Source organism: Rhamphochromis longiceps, linkage group LG14, assembly GCF_057381845.1.
Source record: "Rhamphochromis longiceps isolate RC_006_pf linkage group LG14, R_longiceps_female_GT1.1, whole genome shotgun sequence".
Lineage (NCBI taxonomy): Eukaryota > Metazoa > Chordata > Actinopteri > Cichliformes > Cichlidae > Rhamphochromis > Rhamphochromis longiceps.
Window position 1 is genome coordinate 18,906,739 of NC_140570.1, and position 15,679 is coordinate 18,922,417.

At 41.0% G+C, this 15,679-nt stretch overlaps 1 long non-coding RNA gene across 1 annotated transcript; it reads left to right on the forward strand.

Moving 5' to 3' along the window:
- Positions 1–2,789: 2,789 nt before the first annotated feature.
- On the forward strand, positions 2,790–8,583 carry LOC146653918 (uncharacterized). The gene is made up of 2 exons (XR_014907174.1): positions 2,790–8,154; positions 8,481–8,583. It is a non-coding gene; the product is annotated as an uncharacterized LOC146653918 (long non-coding RNA).
- Positions 8,584–15,679: the final 7,096 nt, after the last annotated feature.

Genomic DNA, 15,679 nt, shown 5'->3' on the forward strand with positions numbered 1-15,679 from the left:
GCAACCACTTTGGAATTAAAAATAGCAGCTCGATAGTGTAGTGGCAACACCACAGTCTTTCGAACAGTTGGTCAGGGGTTTTGGCCAGAGCATGGATCCAGTAAGGGTCCCCAGGTTGTGCCCCCCGTGCTGCCCAAACCTATGAGTGAGGATCATGAGTGTGATATTTACAGACATCACCTGGCTTAACAAGGTCCATGTCACTATCTCTCATTGAAGATAAATTGGATACTATACTGGAACAAGGCATACATGAAAAAGGACTGATATATAAAAATGAAAACTTAAATTTCTTTATACGGTCCACATCTGGGCCTTTATGTTTTGTTGATTTCTTGCTCTAAGTGCTTCAGACAAAACTAAAGTTGTAACTCAATCAGCTCTTTGTATTTTTTACACTTTTCTTGGTGGATACCATTAAATCAATCTCATTTGCAATTTAAATTTTAACATTTTATCTTTTATACAATCAGTTGTATAAAGGTAAACAGGGAAAGCCACATCACATTCAGCTCCAAATTGTAGCAAAAACCAAAGGACCTGATGACCTTTTTCTCTCTGTTGAGTTTGAACTACAGCAGAAGTTCTTCTCTGATGCTCTGCTCCCCAGTTTCTATCCTTTGGTTCGCTGAGTTTTCAAGATTTGGCTGGCAAAGATGATGGAAACGCTACAAAATGTAGGAAGTATACATAAACAGGTTTGTGACAAAGTTTAATAACAATTCTGAAAGGCTACAACATAACAAGCTGCGATGTGAGTCATTAAAATCTTGTCATAGGCAGCTACATTTAGTTAGCTGGATGGCTGCATATTGTGATTAAAAATTACAGTGTAGGCACGTAAGCTATACATTTTTGTTTAACAATATACAGTGGGGTGCATAATTATTTGAATTTTAAAAATTTGCTCACAAAGAAATAAACAGTAAGGTAGGTTACAGGATGACTTCATAGTATTGAGGGGACAATGGCTGGAGCCATGTATCATAAAATCATGGACGGCAACCTCCTTCGTTCAGTCAGAACACTGAAGATGGGTCCTTTCAACATGACAGTCACTCAAAACATACTTCCAAGGTAAGAAAGCAGCACCTAAATAAGCACATTTTAAATCTAAACGAATTAGGAAGTTTCTGTAAAGAAGAGTGGATCAAAATCCTTCCTAGCAAGTGTGCAAATCTGGTGACTACCAACAAGAAATGTTCAATCACCTTGCTTGCCACGAACAATATACTCCCATTTTTGCTTTGGGATCAAAGACTTACAGTGGGGGAAAAAAGTATTTAGTCAGCCACCGATTGTGCAAGTTCCCCCACTTAAAATGATGACAGAGGTCAGTAATTTGCACCAGAGGTACACTTCAACTGTGAGAGACAGAATGTGAAAAACAAATCCATGAATTCACATGGTAGGATTTGTAAAGAATTTATTCGTAAATTAGGGTGGAAAATAAGTATTTGGTCACCTCAAACAAGGAAAATCTCTGGCTCTCACAGACCTGTAACGTCTTCTGTAAGAAGCTTTTCTGTCCCCCACTCGTTACCTGTATGAATGGCACCTGTTTGAACTCATCATCTGTATAAAAGACACCTGTCCACAGCCTCAAACAGTCAGACTCCAAACTCCGCCATGGCCAAGACCAAAGAGCTTTCGAAGGACACCAGGAAAAGTATTGTAGACCTGCACCAGACTGGGAAGAGTGAATCTACAATAGGCAAGCAGCTTGGTGTGAAAAAATCAACTGTGGGAGCAATCATCAGAAAATGGAAGACATACAAGACCACTGATAATCTCCCTCGATCTGGGGCTCCACGCAAGATCTCATCCCGTGGGGTCAAAATGATCATGAGAACGGTGAGCAAAGATCCCAGAACCACACGGGGGGACCTGGTGAATGACCTGCAGAGAGCTGGGACCAAAGTAACAAAGGTCACCATCAGTAACACACTACAACGGCAGGGAATCAAATCCCGCAGTGCCAGACGTGTTCCGTTGCTGAAGCCAGTGCATGTCCAGGCCCGTCTGAAGTTTGCCAGAGAGCACATGGATGATACAGCAGAGGATTGGGAGAATGTCATGTGGTCAGATGAAACCAAAGTAGAACGTTTTGGTATAAACTCAACTCGTCGTGTTTGGAGGAAGAAGAATACTGAGTTGCATCCCAAGAACACCATACCTACTGTGAAGCATGGGGGTGGAAACATCATGCTATGGGGCTGTTTTTCTGCCAAGGGGACAGGACGACTGATCCGTGTTAAGGACAGAATGAATGGGGCCATGTATCGTGAGATTTTGAGCCAAAACCTCCTTCCATCAGTCAGAACTTTGAAGATGAAACGAGGCTGGGTCTTCCAACATGACAATGATCTAAAACACACTGCCCGGGCAACAAAGGAGTGGCTCCGTAAGAAGCATTTGAAAGTCCTGGAGTGGCCTAGCCAGTCTCCAGACCTCAACCCCATAGAAAATCTGTGGCGGGAGTTGAAAGTCCGTGTTGCTCGGCGACAGCCCCAAAACATCACTGCTCTCGAGAAGATCTGCATGGAGGAATGGGCCAAAATACCAGCTACTGTGTGTGCAAACCTGGTAAAGACCTATAGTAAACGTTTGACCTCTGTTATTGCCAACAAAGGTTATGTTACAAAGTATTGAGTTGTATTTTTGTTATTGACCAAATACTTATTTTCCACCCTGATTTACGAATAAATTCTTTACAAATCCTACCATGTGAATTCATGGATTTTTTTTTCACATTCTGTCTCTCACAGTTGAAGTGTACCTCTGGTGCAAATTACTGACCTCTGTCATCATTTTAGGTGGGGGAACTTGCACAATCGGTGGCTGACTAAATACTTTTTTGCCCCACTGTATTTAAAACAGTGACATACAAATCATTTATAACTTTCACGTAATGTGTTATTTTATTAATTTTGGGGTTGATATTGTGTCTTTATTAAAATGAAACAACCATAAAAAATAAAGGCTGTTCATTTCTTTCTAAGTGAACAAACTTTCAAATTCAGAAGGGGATAAAATAATTATTTCCCACACTGTATTTAATCTTATACCATAATCATCCCACCTGACTTAGAGTCCCAGTCTCAGTGCCCAGCTTATACAGGGCCCATCCTGGAACAAGCAGGATGGAGGAGAGGGCCAGTATCCACCCCAGCACATATGCCCAGGATGGATAGATGTACCACCGATTAAAGGTCAGAGGCTTGTACTCAGTGAAAGAATAGCCTGAGAAATCAAAAGGAGATGGTTTAGCTGGTGGCGAATTGAGTGCTGACATCCTAACACTTACAGCTCAACTCACTAGTGAGACCAGTGGTGTGAGGTAGAGCCAGCAGAGTTTAAAGAAGTAGTTGGCTTGTGTTTTCCTGTCATGTCCTTTATTATGTCATACAGCCGATCTACTCCTTAATAGGAAAACAAACAAGATAAACAACATATATTGATCACACTTGGTGTTAAACGGCACTATAATGTCTATAGTGTCCAAAAGATAAATCTGAGAAAATTTCCCTGATCATGTCATCACCACGACATCACTAGGGAACGATATGGAAGAGCACACCTACCAAATATCCAACCCAGTGCCAGAGTTCAAAACACACATAGGAAGAGGATGCAGGCTCCATTACAAGCATAGTAGTCCAACAACTGGAACACAAACATTCCTCCCTAGACACAATGACACAGATATTTCATATGTGTTTAGTTTTAAAATCTAAAATCAGAAACTTAGGATATATAATTTTTAAATATTTTCTTTCAGACCCCTACACACATTTCTAAAACATTTTTTGGCAGTGATACATTACATTGAGACCTCAGTAACCATGACAAGCTGAGAGAAGAAACATATCAGGCAGTAGAGAAGGAGAAAAATCTCCCTTCGGCCAGCTCTGCGCAACACTTTGGGAAACATATCGACAAAGGACGTCATCACTACTTCCATGGCAACAAACTGTGCAGAAAATGGACAAAACACTTAGTAAATAGCAACGCATAAATGCAAAGTTTCAAAGTTGTGTGTGTCTTACTTGTGAATCAAGACGCAAGAGAATGAGCATAACAAAGAAACAGATGGACCACAGTTGAGGCAGGGGCATCATGGCTACAGCCTGAGGGTATCCTGGTATGAACGCCAGGCCTGGACCTGAAACACAACAGCATGATGCCAGAAAACTGAGCTCCTTCTATATAAAACATGCCAGCCAGTGTTGAATGTTTGTGTTTTAGTTTGGACAGTTTGTGGTGTGTAATGGCATAAATATGACAGCAGGAATGCAGTAAATTGAACAGCCACCTGTGCCTGCTTATATTAACAAATATTACTTTGCTACTCATGTTTGACTGTCCACAAGATGGTGCAAGAGGCTGAGATTTGATTTGTATGGAATTTTGTTTTCACCATTGAGGGGGAAGAAAACAAGAACACCATTAACCAGTTCCTAAAATCATCTTTAAAAAAAGAAAAAAGTAAACATGTCATGTTCATTGTTTCTGCTCTTACTGTCCTTCTTCAATGACAGTGAAACAAAATATATTTATTTAAACATGAAAGGGACACAGATTTATATGTGATGTGTGTTTTGGCTAAACAAGAGTTACGTTTTTCCAAGTGTTGATGAGCTCTGATGAGAGCCTATTGTTTTATTCCACTCCTCTTGTTTAAGCTCTAGGCAGTTCTTCTCCCTCAGTGCCTGCTCCCATATTTTCAGTCTCTTGCTTTCTACATCCGAGCACAGCAGACGGCCTAAAACTTTTTTTATTGGTAAGCTGGAGAAAATAACCTCTAACGAGTGAAATACCATTTAAATTGATATTGTTCACCAAGTATGGTTTGCATTGGTTGTTGTAGAGTACGGAGTGAAAATGGGGAGTTTACTGAGCCATGGCGTCACGTAAACACTGAGCATCCCTCTCAACAGCGGTAAGCTAAATGTGGCTAATTAGACACATGAGTGGTTAAATTGAATTGATATACCTTTATTAGTCCCACAAGGGGAAATTTCATAAGGCTGTCGACCTATTGCATGCAATGGCGGCGCCATCTTACCCTCCGACCATACATACATTTCACAAACCATCACATGGGGAAGACAGGTCAGAGAGGTATAACAATGGAAAATGCATCACATGAGGAAAGATAAGGAGAAAGAAAAATAACTCCCCCCAGACTGAGCTCCAACAGGGAGATCAGTTTGAGAACAGAAAAAAAAAACAAAAAAACCCCACCTCTGCACATAGGACATGAAAAAACTCTTAATACACCAAAGAAACACATGACAAGCAACAGGGGTGGGTAAAGGGTGCAGCATCAGAAGGGAATAAGTGTAGAAAGGGGTTTGGAAAGGGAGGGGGGGATGAGTGTGTGCGTGTCCAGAGTTCAGCTGAGACAGTGTCCTTCGCCCTGCTAGGCTAAGTAAACAGTCTTCCAGCCAACCCAGGTGGCCTTGCATGGAATGGGAAGGAACAGACTAAACACAGTCGTTATCAGGGTGTTGTTGTTCAGCTCCAGCCTTGAGACCGCAGCTGGCGCCAAAGGGGCTATCCGCATGAAGTGATGGTGCTTTTTACTTTAGTGCGAACAGCTCATATGAATTTCAAAGCAGTGGCTTTTTTCAGTGTTTTATGTGTTATTAACCATGTTATTAAATTAATGCAAGTAAGGTGAACTAGCAAACACCGTCGTAGTTACATGCGGCTGCCTTCTTGTTTGATGGCAGATACTCCCTTCACCCTGGCCAAAAAGGCTAAAATGACCAAAGAAAAAGTGGAAAACAGCTAAACATGAGAGGTTTTTGGACAAAGTTGGTGTTTTTTTTTCCATTGATTAAGCACTGCTTCCAGCCAAGAGTGATGCCATGCCCTATAGCTGCAGAAAAGGCTAACATTGTTATCTTTTTACAAAAAACAGCTGAACATGAGAGGTTTTTGGACAAAGTTTGTGTTCTTGATTCTTTAAGCACCGGTTTGAGCACCGTTTAAGCACCGGCACCGTTTCAAAAGTACCGGTTTGGTACTGGTATCGGATAAAACCTAAACGATACCCATCCCTAGTGATAAGTCACCCTCTGTTTTACATTCATCAACCCTTGGATCAGATACACAATTAAAGTCACTTCCCAATACCATATATGGAGAGGCTATGGCTGAAACAAGGGTTAAGAGATTTTTTTTGGGGGGGGGGAAGAGATATCTTCTGAATTTGGACCATAAATGCATCCTATAGAAATAGATTCTCCAAATAGATATCCAGAGAAAAGAATGTAGCATCCTTCATTTTCTTTTACAACTTTTTCTATAGTTAAAGGCAGATTACGATGGATGGGGATGGCCATCCTCTACTTTTTGTATTATAAGATGAGTAAAGAACTTAGCCAACCCAACTTCTCTTTAATTTTGAGTGTTCCAAATCATTTAGATTGGTTTCTGATAGTAAAGCAATTTAGGTTTTTTCCTCTTTCCGGATTGAAAGAGGGTTTTTAGTTTGTTTTTTTGTTTTTTTGCCTTTTTACAACATTATTCATGTTGTGATATTTTGATACCACGGTAGCATTTACAGGATATTGCTTTGTAGTGAAAACTGTTACTCAATAAGGCCCATTTACTAGTTGTTTTTCTCTTTCTCTCTGACCCAAGAATTAATGTGTAAGACTCACAGGCTGGTACCCCAAGGTCGAAAACACCACAGAGACGAGACCACTTCCTTACTCCCATCCTCCCTTTTTCTTTATCTCTTAGAAAAAGGCTCGTTAAAGGCCAGGTGGTTTGTTTCAGAATTCACTAATGAAAGAACTCTGTATTCTATGTCTAGGAGTGTATTTTGCTGGGATGATCATAAATTGTAACTGAAGAGATAAACTACACACAGGATACTTCTTTGCTCACAAGGCAGGAAGACGTTTCCTTATTTGGTCTGTACCGGAACCTGCTGACACACGAACCTTTTTTTCCTCTATATAAGCTGTTATGTACTAAATAAACCTTTGAGTCGATTGGGAAGGCAACCTAAAGCAGTCTCTGTTTTCTTGTTCTCCCAAGCTGCTCCCGAGCTCGTACTAACACGCTGAATGGCATACCTGAGTGTTACTTTAAATAATTAGGAATCTTAGAAGGAAAGGACAGAACTCTGCTTATCGCTCGTGCCTTGGAGGGAAAACCGGGATGGACATTTTTTTCCTTCAATTTGGTGTCAGAAGTGGGATTGGCTGACAGAAGGTAAATATGCGTCTTTCATATTTATATAAAGACCGTATTATACCTCTCTCAGTGATCGATCCATAAAAAAACGGGATATGCTGACGAAGTTTCACTTAGTGATCCAGAGAGATACACTGACGACTTCCTCAGTCCCCGAATAAAGTAAATTAACCCTTGTTGGTGGACCCGCTAGAGTTGTGGCTTTCCAAATTAACACTATCAAACAATTTTATGTTAAATTACTATGAATTAATGTGCTTCTCGTTTTTCTTTTATATAAAATGTTATAAATAAATCAGTTATAATCAAGTGGAGTGAGTGGAAAGACACAACACATTTATACGTAAAAAAAAAAAAAAAATAATAATTAATTGTTTAATTTTTCTTTTGAAAAAAAAAACAAACAAAAAAAAAACACGGGTCTCAAGGGTTAAAAGCAGTAAATTAAAAGCAGAAAGACACAGGAAGTTGCCTGTTGTTTTGCGAGAAGTTGCTCGTTAAGCGAGAAGTTGCTCGTTAAGTGAGAGTTGCTCACCCAAACAAAAATTGCTAGCAATAAATTTAAAGTGACCTCAGCTGTGCCGCAGCGAAAATACTAACATAAATCCTCCTAGCGTGTAAACCCCTCTGGAAATCACTGAACATGGGTCAGAATTATTCAAAGACCACAGACAGGTCCGATAAAAAATCTAAAGTACCTGTAAAACCAAAAATTAATAAAATACAAAATAAAGTCTCAAATAACGGCTCAGTACGACTCCCATTTCCGGTTACCTGTAACCTACGTCCGCGAATCGGCGAAGACTTCCATGATTACGTATCCAGAACATGCGGAAGTGCTTATGTGACTGACTTTGTTTACAACTTACGGACTGTAAGTTCAATGCATTCTAATTTATTTCCGGAGCCCTATCCCGAACGATTATCGCCAGAAAACAGGTCAGTAAAACTGAAGGCCAGTGCAGATACTACCACGAAAGCTAAAAGTGTTAAGATAAAGGTGAATTTTGATGTAGAAGGCTCAGAGGAAAGTGAGAAACTAATGTATGCAGGATTACCCGCTCCAGCACAGCAAGGAAGTTTCAGAGGACGGAAGGATAAAAGTAGAGATATGTGTTTTTATTGTGGCTCAGTTTTCCAGCAGCCGCAGACACCCAGAGCAAAAATGAATTTGTGTATTTCATTTAACATAAAGGGTGAAATGTTTGCTGACACTGATAACAGCTTATGTTTTCTCTGCCCTATGTACCGACATGATGGAGAAGGAACATCCTCTGTGTCAGCTGGACCCTCAGCAGAGAATGAACTCAACATCCTTTTTGTCCGGTACTCTATGTCACACACTGTGCCAAAAAAACGTGTACAGACGCCACTACCAGGTAATCCCATGACTGGGAGCCACACTTTTGTTTCTCTAAGGTCAAACAGTGATTTTGTTACATAACTCAGACATAGGTTACGAAATATGTCGACACATAGATGTAACCTACCTTATATTGACTTTATACCTTAAATACAACAAGCCAGTATATGTCAAGCAGTGTCCCATTTCCACGGAAAAAGCTGCAGCTCTAGATGTCATGATAGGAGATTTATTGACTACAGGAGTAATAAAGCCCACACTCCTGTCAATCCTGTGCCAAAGCCTAACAAACCTGGCGTATGGCGTTTCATACAAGACTTAAGGCAAATTAATGCAGTCAACATTCCTCTGCCACCTCTCGTTTCAGATGTTCACAGCATATTGACATGCATTGCATACACATTTTACCGTGGTGGATTTATGCTCCGCTCCTTTTTCTCAGTACCTGTGCATGAAGACACACAGCCGTTATTTGCATTCACACATAGAAATAAGCAGTACACTTGGACTCGTTTGCCCCAAGGCATGGTAGACAGCCCTGCTGCTTTCTCAATGGTGGTCCGTGCTACCCTGGACAGCTTCACTCCTCCAGGGCTGTACTGGATGACCTCCTCCTCTGTGCTGAAAGTGAAAAACTATGTCAAACTGCTACACACATGCTTCTCCAGCACCTCCAAAAGACTGGCCACAAAGCATCAGCAAAGAAAATGCAGTACTGTCAGACTTCTGTTCAATATTTGGGATTCACACTGTCTCACGGAAAACGTTCCATGACTGCAGACAGGGTCAAAGCTGTGACCTCCGTCCCTCGTCCCACTACACAGAAGGAAATGTTGTCCTTCCTGGGCATGGTGAACTATTGCAGACAGTGGATACCAGACTGTTCTTTTCATGACCACATTCTGCGTGACTGTTGTAAAAAAGACAAGCCTCCTCGAATACTGTGGTCCACAGAAATGCCTGCCTCTTTCAATGCATTAAAGGGAGTGCTGACCTCCGCCACTCAAAGGTGCTGCCTGAATTGTTCAGGGAATGCCGGCCTGCCTGAGGGCAGTAGCAGCTTGCTCTATCATGATAAGGGACTGCGAGAAGCTTACACTCTCACATGACACTATTCTACACACCAATCACCAGGTCACGACCATTCTAGCAAACATAACTACACAACATATGCAAATCTCACTATAAAAGCGAGCAGCACACCCAATTCGCCAGCACATTTATTGATCCTATGCTGTGTTCTTCTGACCGACAGGATGGCTCAGACAGGCTTGACGATCATGACTGCATGACACGTATACAGGAATCCACAGCATCACGTCCAGATTTAGAGCAAACACCTATCCCAGACTCAGCCACGGTTTATGTGGACGGGTCCTGTTCAAGGCCGAGTGACAACTCATTTCTTTGTGGCTATTCAGTGGTGACATTGCCTGACATCATACTAGAGGCTCACTCATTACCATTTCACTCAGCACAAAAAGCAGAGCTCATGGCTTTAATACGCACCTGTGAGCTCCATTTGGATAAGCGTATGACAATTTACGCAGACAGCCGCTATGCATTTGGCGTCGTACATGACTTTGGCACATTGTGGAGACAAAGAGGATTTAGATCTGCTGATGGAAAACCGATTGCTAATTCTGATCTTGTGCAAAGACTTTTGCAGGCTATACAGCTGCCATCGGCCGTTGCAGTTGTAAAAACGAAAGGACACAGTACAGCTGACACAGACGAAGCAACAGGTAATGCCTTAGCAGACGTGACAGCCAAGGCTGCAGCTCCCACCTCCGCAGGAAGTATTATCTGTGCCCCTACAGCTGCCACTTGTTACACTCCCAGACTATTTAGAAACAAATGTTGATTTAAAATTCATACAAGAGCAAGCCTCTGCATGTGATTACACCTATTGGGAGAATAATGACTGTACCTTAGATGACAGAGATGGCTTATACAAAATCTTAAGGGTTTGATTGCCCTCCCATATTCCCTGATGCCAGTCCTTGCCCGACATTTTCACTGTGTGAGTCATGTCAGACAAAGAGGGGTAATAGGGGCAATAAAATCAAGATTTGTAATTGAGAAAACATCACATGCAGTAAAAAGCATATTAGCAACCTGTCTAACATGTGCGCGAACTAATGTAGGTAGCTCAAAAGCAAAACATCAGCATTTACCACAACCAGATTTTCCATTTCATACATTATGACTCCATCTGCAGTAACCAAATTATTTCCATTTGAAATAAGACTATTTCCAACACCATGGTCAGCTTCCAGAGGGGCACCGCTAGTAGAAGGTGATGTATATTGCATTGTCCACTGATGTTCACAACCTGGTAGAAAAACTGAATAATAACTATCAGAAAGTTTGTCTCTCTCAGCCTTTCCCCTCCACAGTTCCACCAGTGGAGACAAGGAGATGCGTGTTGGTGAAGTCGCTAAAACCAAGGACACTTTGGGAGGCCGCGCGTGTTCCAGCCCCAGACTGTACTGGCAGTGACGAAGAACCAGCATCCTCACAGACGGACAACCTCAGTGGATTCATGCCAGCAGGGTTAAGACCAGCCCAATCGGACCATCTCAGGCGTCGATCAAGCAGATGACATCTCCGGCGGGCCAGCGCCAGGATCCAATTCAATCCACATACACACACAATCACTGATTAACACACAACGCCTGAAAGAGCCAAGACTCAGAGAGCTCTTTGATGCTTCACCTGAACAACAACAAGGTGCACGCTGTAATGAGACATGGCTAGCTGTCTCTGTGGCTGAAGTTGTATCATATCTGGAGGAACACACACACAGTTCAAGTTCGAGCGGAGAATCGATCATTGTTCCCCCAGAGGGTGTATTAAATGATACTGACTGGGGGGAGTTAGTTAAATCACACATGGTCACGCGCCTAACTAGAGCAATCCCTAACGCTTATTGGATGTGCAATAATACCCTTAGATTAGCTTTACCTGTTAATTGGACCGGTACCTGTGGTCTAGTAACCGTTGATGTATGCTGTACTTTCATTCCCAATAATACCGCTCCTAACGGTTCATTCACACAAGCTATGAATAGACTTGAAGCATTGAAGATAGAACTAATTGCCAATGCAGGTCACGGTCAGTGGCTACATAAGTGGCTACAGGACACGTTTGGAAGATGGAAGGAACTAATTGTAGCCTTTGTAACCGTTGCAGCATGTTTTCGATGATTATTGTCTGTTGTGTGATACCATGTATACGCTCTCGGAATTTTTGATATTAAGCTTGCTCGAAGGACCAGTTACATTTATGATTTGTTTTATGTTTATGATTTGTCTTTATATTATGTTATTACATTCTGTCTTTATACTATGTTATCATTTCATGATAAAAGGAGGGAACTGTTGTGATATTTTGATACCACGGTAGCATTTACAGGATATTGCTTTGTAGTGAAAACTGTTACTCAATAAGGCCCATTTACTAGTTGTTTTTCTCTTTCTCTCTGACCCAAGAATTAATGTGTAAGACTCACAGGCTGGTACCCCAAGGTCGAAAACACCACAGAGACGAGACCACTTCCTTACTCCCATCCTCCCTTTTTCTTTATCTCTTAGAAAAAGGCTCGTTAAAGGCCAGGTGGTTTGTTTCAGAATTCACTAATGAAAGAACTCTGTATTCTATGTCTAGGAGTGTATTTTGCTGGGATGATCATAAATTGTAACTGAAGAGATAAACTACACACAGGATACTTCTTTGCTCACAAGGCAGGAAGACGTTTCCTTATTTGGTCTGTACCGGAACCTGCTGACACACGAACCTTTTTTTCCTCTATATAAGCTGTTATGTACTAAATAAACCTTTGAGTCGATTGGGAAGGCAACCTAAAGCAGTCTCTGTTTTCTTGTTCTCCCAAGCTGCTCCCGAGCTCGTACTAACACGCTGAATGGCATACCTGAGTGTTACTTTAAATAATTAGGAATCTTAGAAGGAAAGGACAGAACTCTGCTTATCGCTCGTGCCTTGGAGGGAAAACCGGGATGGACATTTTTTTCCTTCAATTCAGTCCTTTAACCAGGGGTGATTTTAGCCCATTTCGGAATCAAATGAATGAATCAAAGCACCCCTCAAAGATCTCTTACTTTTTTTTGAGAATATTTGTTGTTTGTGTGACACACTACTAAAAATATAAAAAGCATTCAGTACTTGTTTGGGACTTAACATTTTAACAACAAAAGTATAGATACCCCTCCCCCCAAAATGGTTTGTTCCAGTTCGCCTCTCCCCTGCTCTGGCTCTAGCGCCGTTGCTGCCAGAACAATGGTGGCTGACATGCAGCGGAGAGGATGTGTAAGTGCCTGGCTTAAAACAGGACATATTAGCTGCATTTAACCTTCAGTTACTCTTTATATAGTTAGGTAAGAGTCAGACCATGTTTCTTTTTAACTGAAAAACATTACACCCAGGTAACCGGCTGTGTTGAAAACGTGTTTCTCAACTATGTTTGCTACCCTACAATCCGTCCTGCTCTGTAGTAAAATCAGCGATATTTGATCGTCCTGTTGCTCCCATTGAAATTTATACAGCCTATTTAAAATCTAAAACTTAACATTGTCCGTAGCCTACTGTTGTTACCACTGTCCTGTTTGAAATGTAATGAGAGAAGCTGGTTATTTTGTCATATGTGCATGTGCCGATATTGAACCCAAGGTACTAACTAGCTAACTGACTGGATGCCCATTAACCTTATAACTTCTGTTGTGTGTGTGTGTACAGAGAGACACACACACATCTCATAATGGATATGAGGAAGTTTTTTCAAAAACAAGAGCCACATTCAGGTAAAAGTGTAAAATCAAATGATCCGTCAATAACGAATAATGTTGGATCAGTGTTTCAATATTTATATCTTTTATTAGATGTACATGTGGTTTGGTTATTTGCCTTTTGGTTGAAAGTACACTGAAAGAGGACTTTTTTATTAGTGTTCTTAATAGTATTTTTTTAATCTAATTGAATACAATCTATTTGTGTATGATTGTCAGTCCAAAGATGGAGAGAGGAAAGAGACAGGAAATACTAACAGGCAAAACAGAAACTGGCAAAGAAAAAACAACAACTAATTTTACTCATACAATCTGGAAGTTGTGTCCTCCCTATATTAAAGCTGCTATACAGTGTCAGGGGTTGCTGAGTGGATGTGGAGAAAAGGACTCAAACGCAGGACTCACGGTGAAGATGCAGGGTGTTTATTGTGAGGGACGAATGACGAAAACAGGAGATGGCTGGCTGACTGACTGAATGAACGGCTGACTGATCTGAACTTGGGAGGCAAACATGGGGCATAGACAGCAGTGACAACATTAAGGACGCGACGCTGACCAGGAGAGAACTGAGGACTTAAATACACTGTCTGAACAATGACTGATAGGTGACAGGTGAGTGAGTAGCTGAACACAATTGAACTAATGATGCATGGAATAAGAACTAGAACATAATGCACACAGAGTAACGTAACACAAAACAGGAAGTGGAACGTACAGAGGATAAACAGTGAACATGAACTGAAAATACTGGGTCAATGACCCAGAAACCCTGACATACAGAATCTGCAAAACCAACTGGGTTGTCAGCCCTGGCACTGCATTACCATATTGAACTTCAGTCAGAGGAAGTCACGGTTGCCAAAAACTTTTTGAAGCTCAAGAGTGAGGCTGGTGCCATCCCAGATATGTTAACATTGTACAATCTTCTGGATAATCAGATCTTCCCCACACTGAAAACTGTTATTCAGGTTGCCCTAACAAACCCAGTTACCAGCTGTAGCTGTGAAAGGTCTTTTAGTGTCTTGAGTCAGCTCCATACCTGGCTGAGAAGGACCATGGGTCAAAGCAGACTTCAACACCTGGCTGTGATGTCAGTTGAGAAAGAGATGCTTGAGAGACTTGACCACCAAAATGTGATAGACGGATTTGCCAACCTCAAGGTGAGGCGACATAGGTTAAAAGAAAAGAAAAAATCTGCAGAGCTATATTAGTATCTGCAGTAAAGATCTTTTCATACATTGTATACATTGTACCATAGGCCAAGGTGTCCATTTTCTAATTTTTTAATAATATTTTGTACATTTCAAGGACTCTTCTATTTTTGGAGTGTATTTTTTATATTATACATACACATTAAAAGTGAATCTCTGTCCAAAATATGCACTCAGTTTACTTCTTACTCACTGTGAGCATCATTCACTTCTCCCACAGTAATTAAGGTTGGGATATGTTTTTTATTTTTATTTTATTCCAATCCATTCTTCTTTAGCAGCATTTAAATAACCTTTATCAGATTTGATGGTTTTGTTACAGACTTTTCAAAAAAGTGTTTTGCTTTTCTTTCACAAATGTGGGGATTAAATTGTGTTAAAATGTACAAAACAGTGATGTAATGTTTTGTGATGAGGACCCAGGCACAGAGAGACTTGATAAATTTAAGAATCTTATGATTTAATAAAGAAATTTGCAGACTTGCACAGAGATGGTAAAATTATGATGAGTGATAATGGAGATGAAGACAACAGACGATGAGGACAGGGAGGAACAGGGGTTTAAATGCACCAAGGAGACAGTCAGAGAGAACTCGTGACAACTGGAGACATTTAAGGATGCAGGGACTGACAGAGAAGGGGAAGACGTCTCATTATGACGAGTAAAGGCCTGGATGCCTGGATGGGCAGCTCTCTGGCTGCTCAGCACCCCCAAAGCTCTGATCCTAGAATCGCCCCTGCCTTTAACGTTTAAGGACATTTTTTTGAGGTCAGTCATATCAACACAAAAGCATTTTTTCTTTTTGTAACATGTGGTGTAAAACATCATTTTTGGGAGTGCACTACACAAACACAGCAACCATATCTTTCCATTAAAGAAAATGTGTGTGGATTTAGATACATTGATATATTGTATAAACAAAAAAAAGAAAAAAATGACTATGATGCAGCTCAAATGGGTACAGAAGTGGAAAAAAAGAGAATTTTTTTTTTAATGGAAAACAGAGAAAGTGACATCACGTTCAACTCCAAATCGTAGGTGTTACAAAGGGATCAGATGACCTTTTGTATCAGTTGAGTGTGAA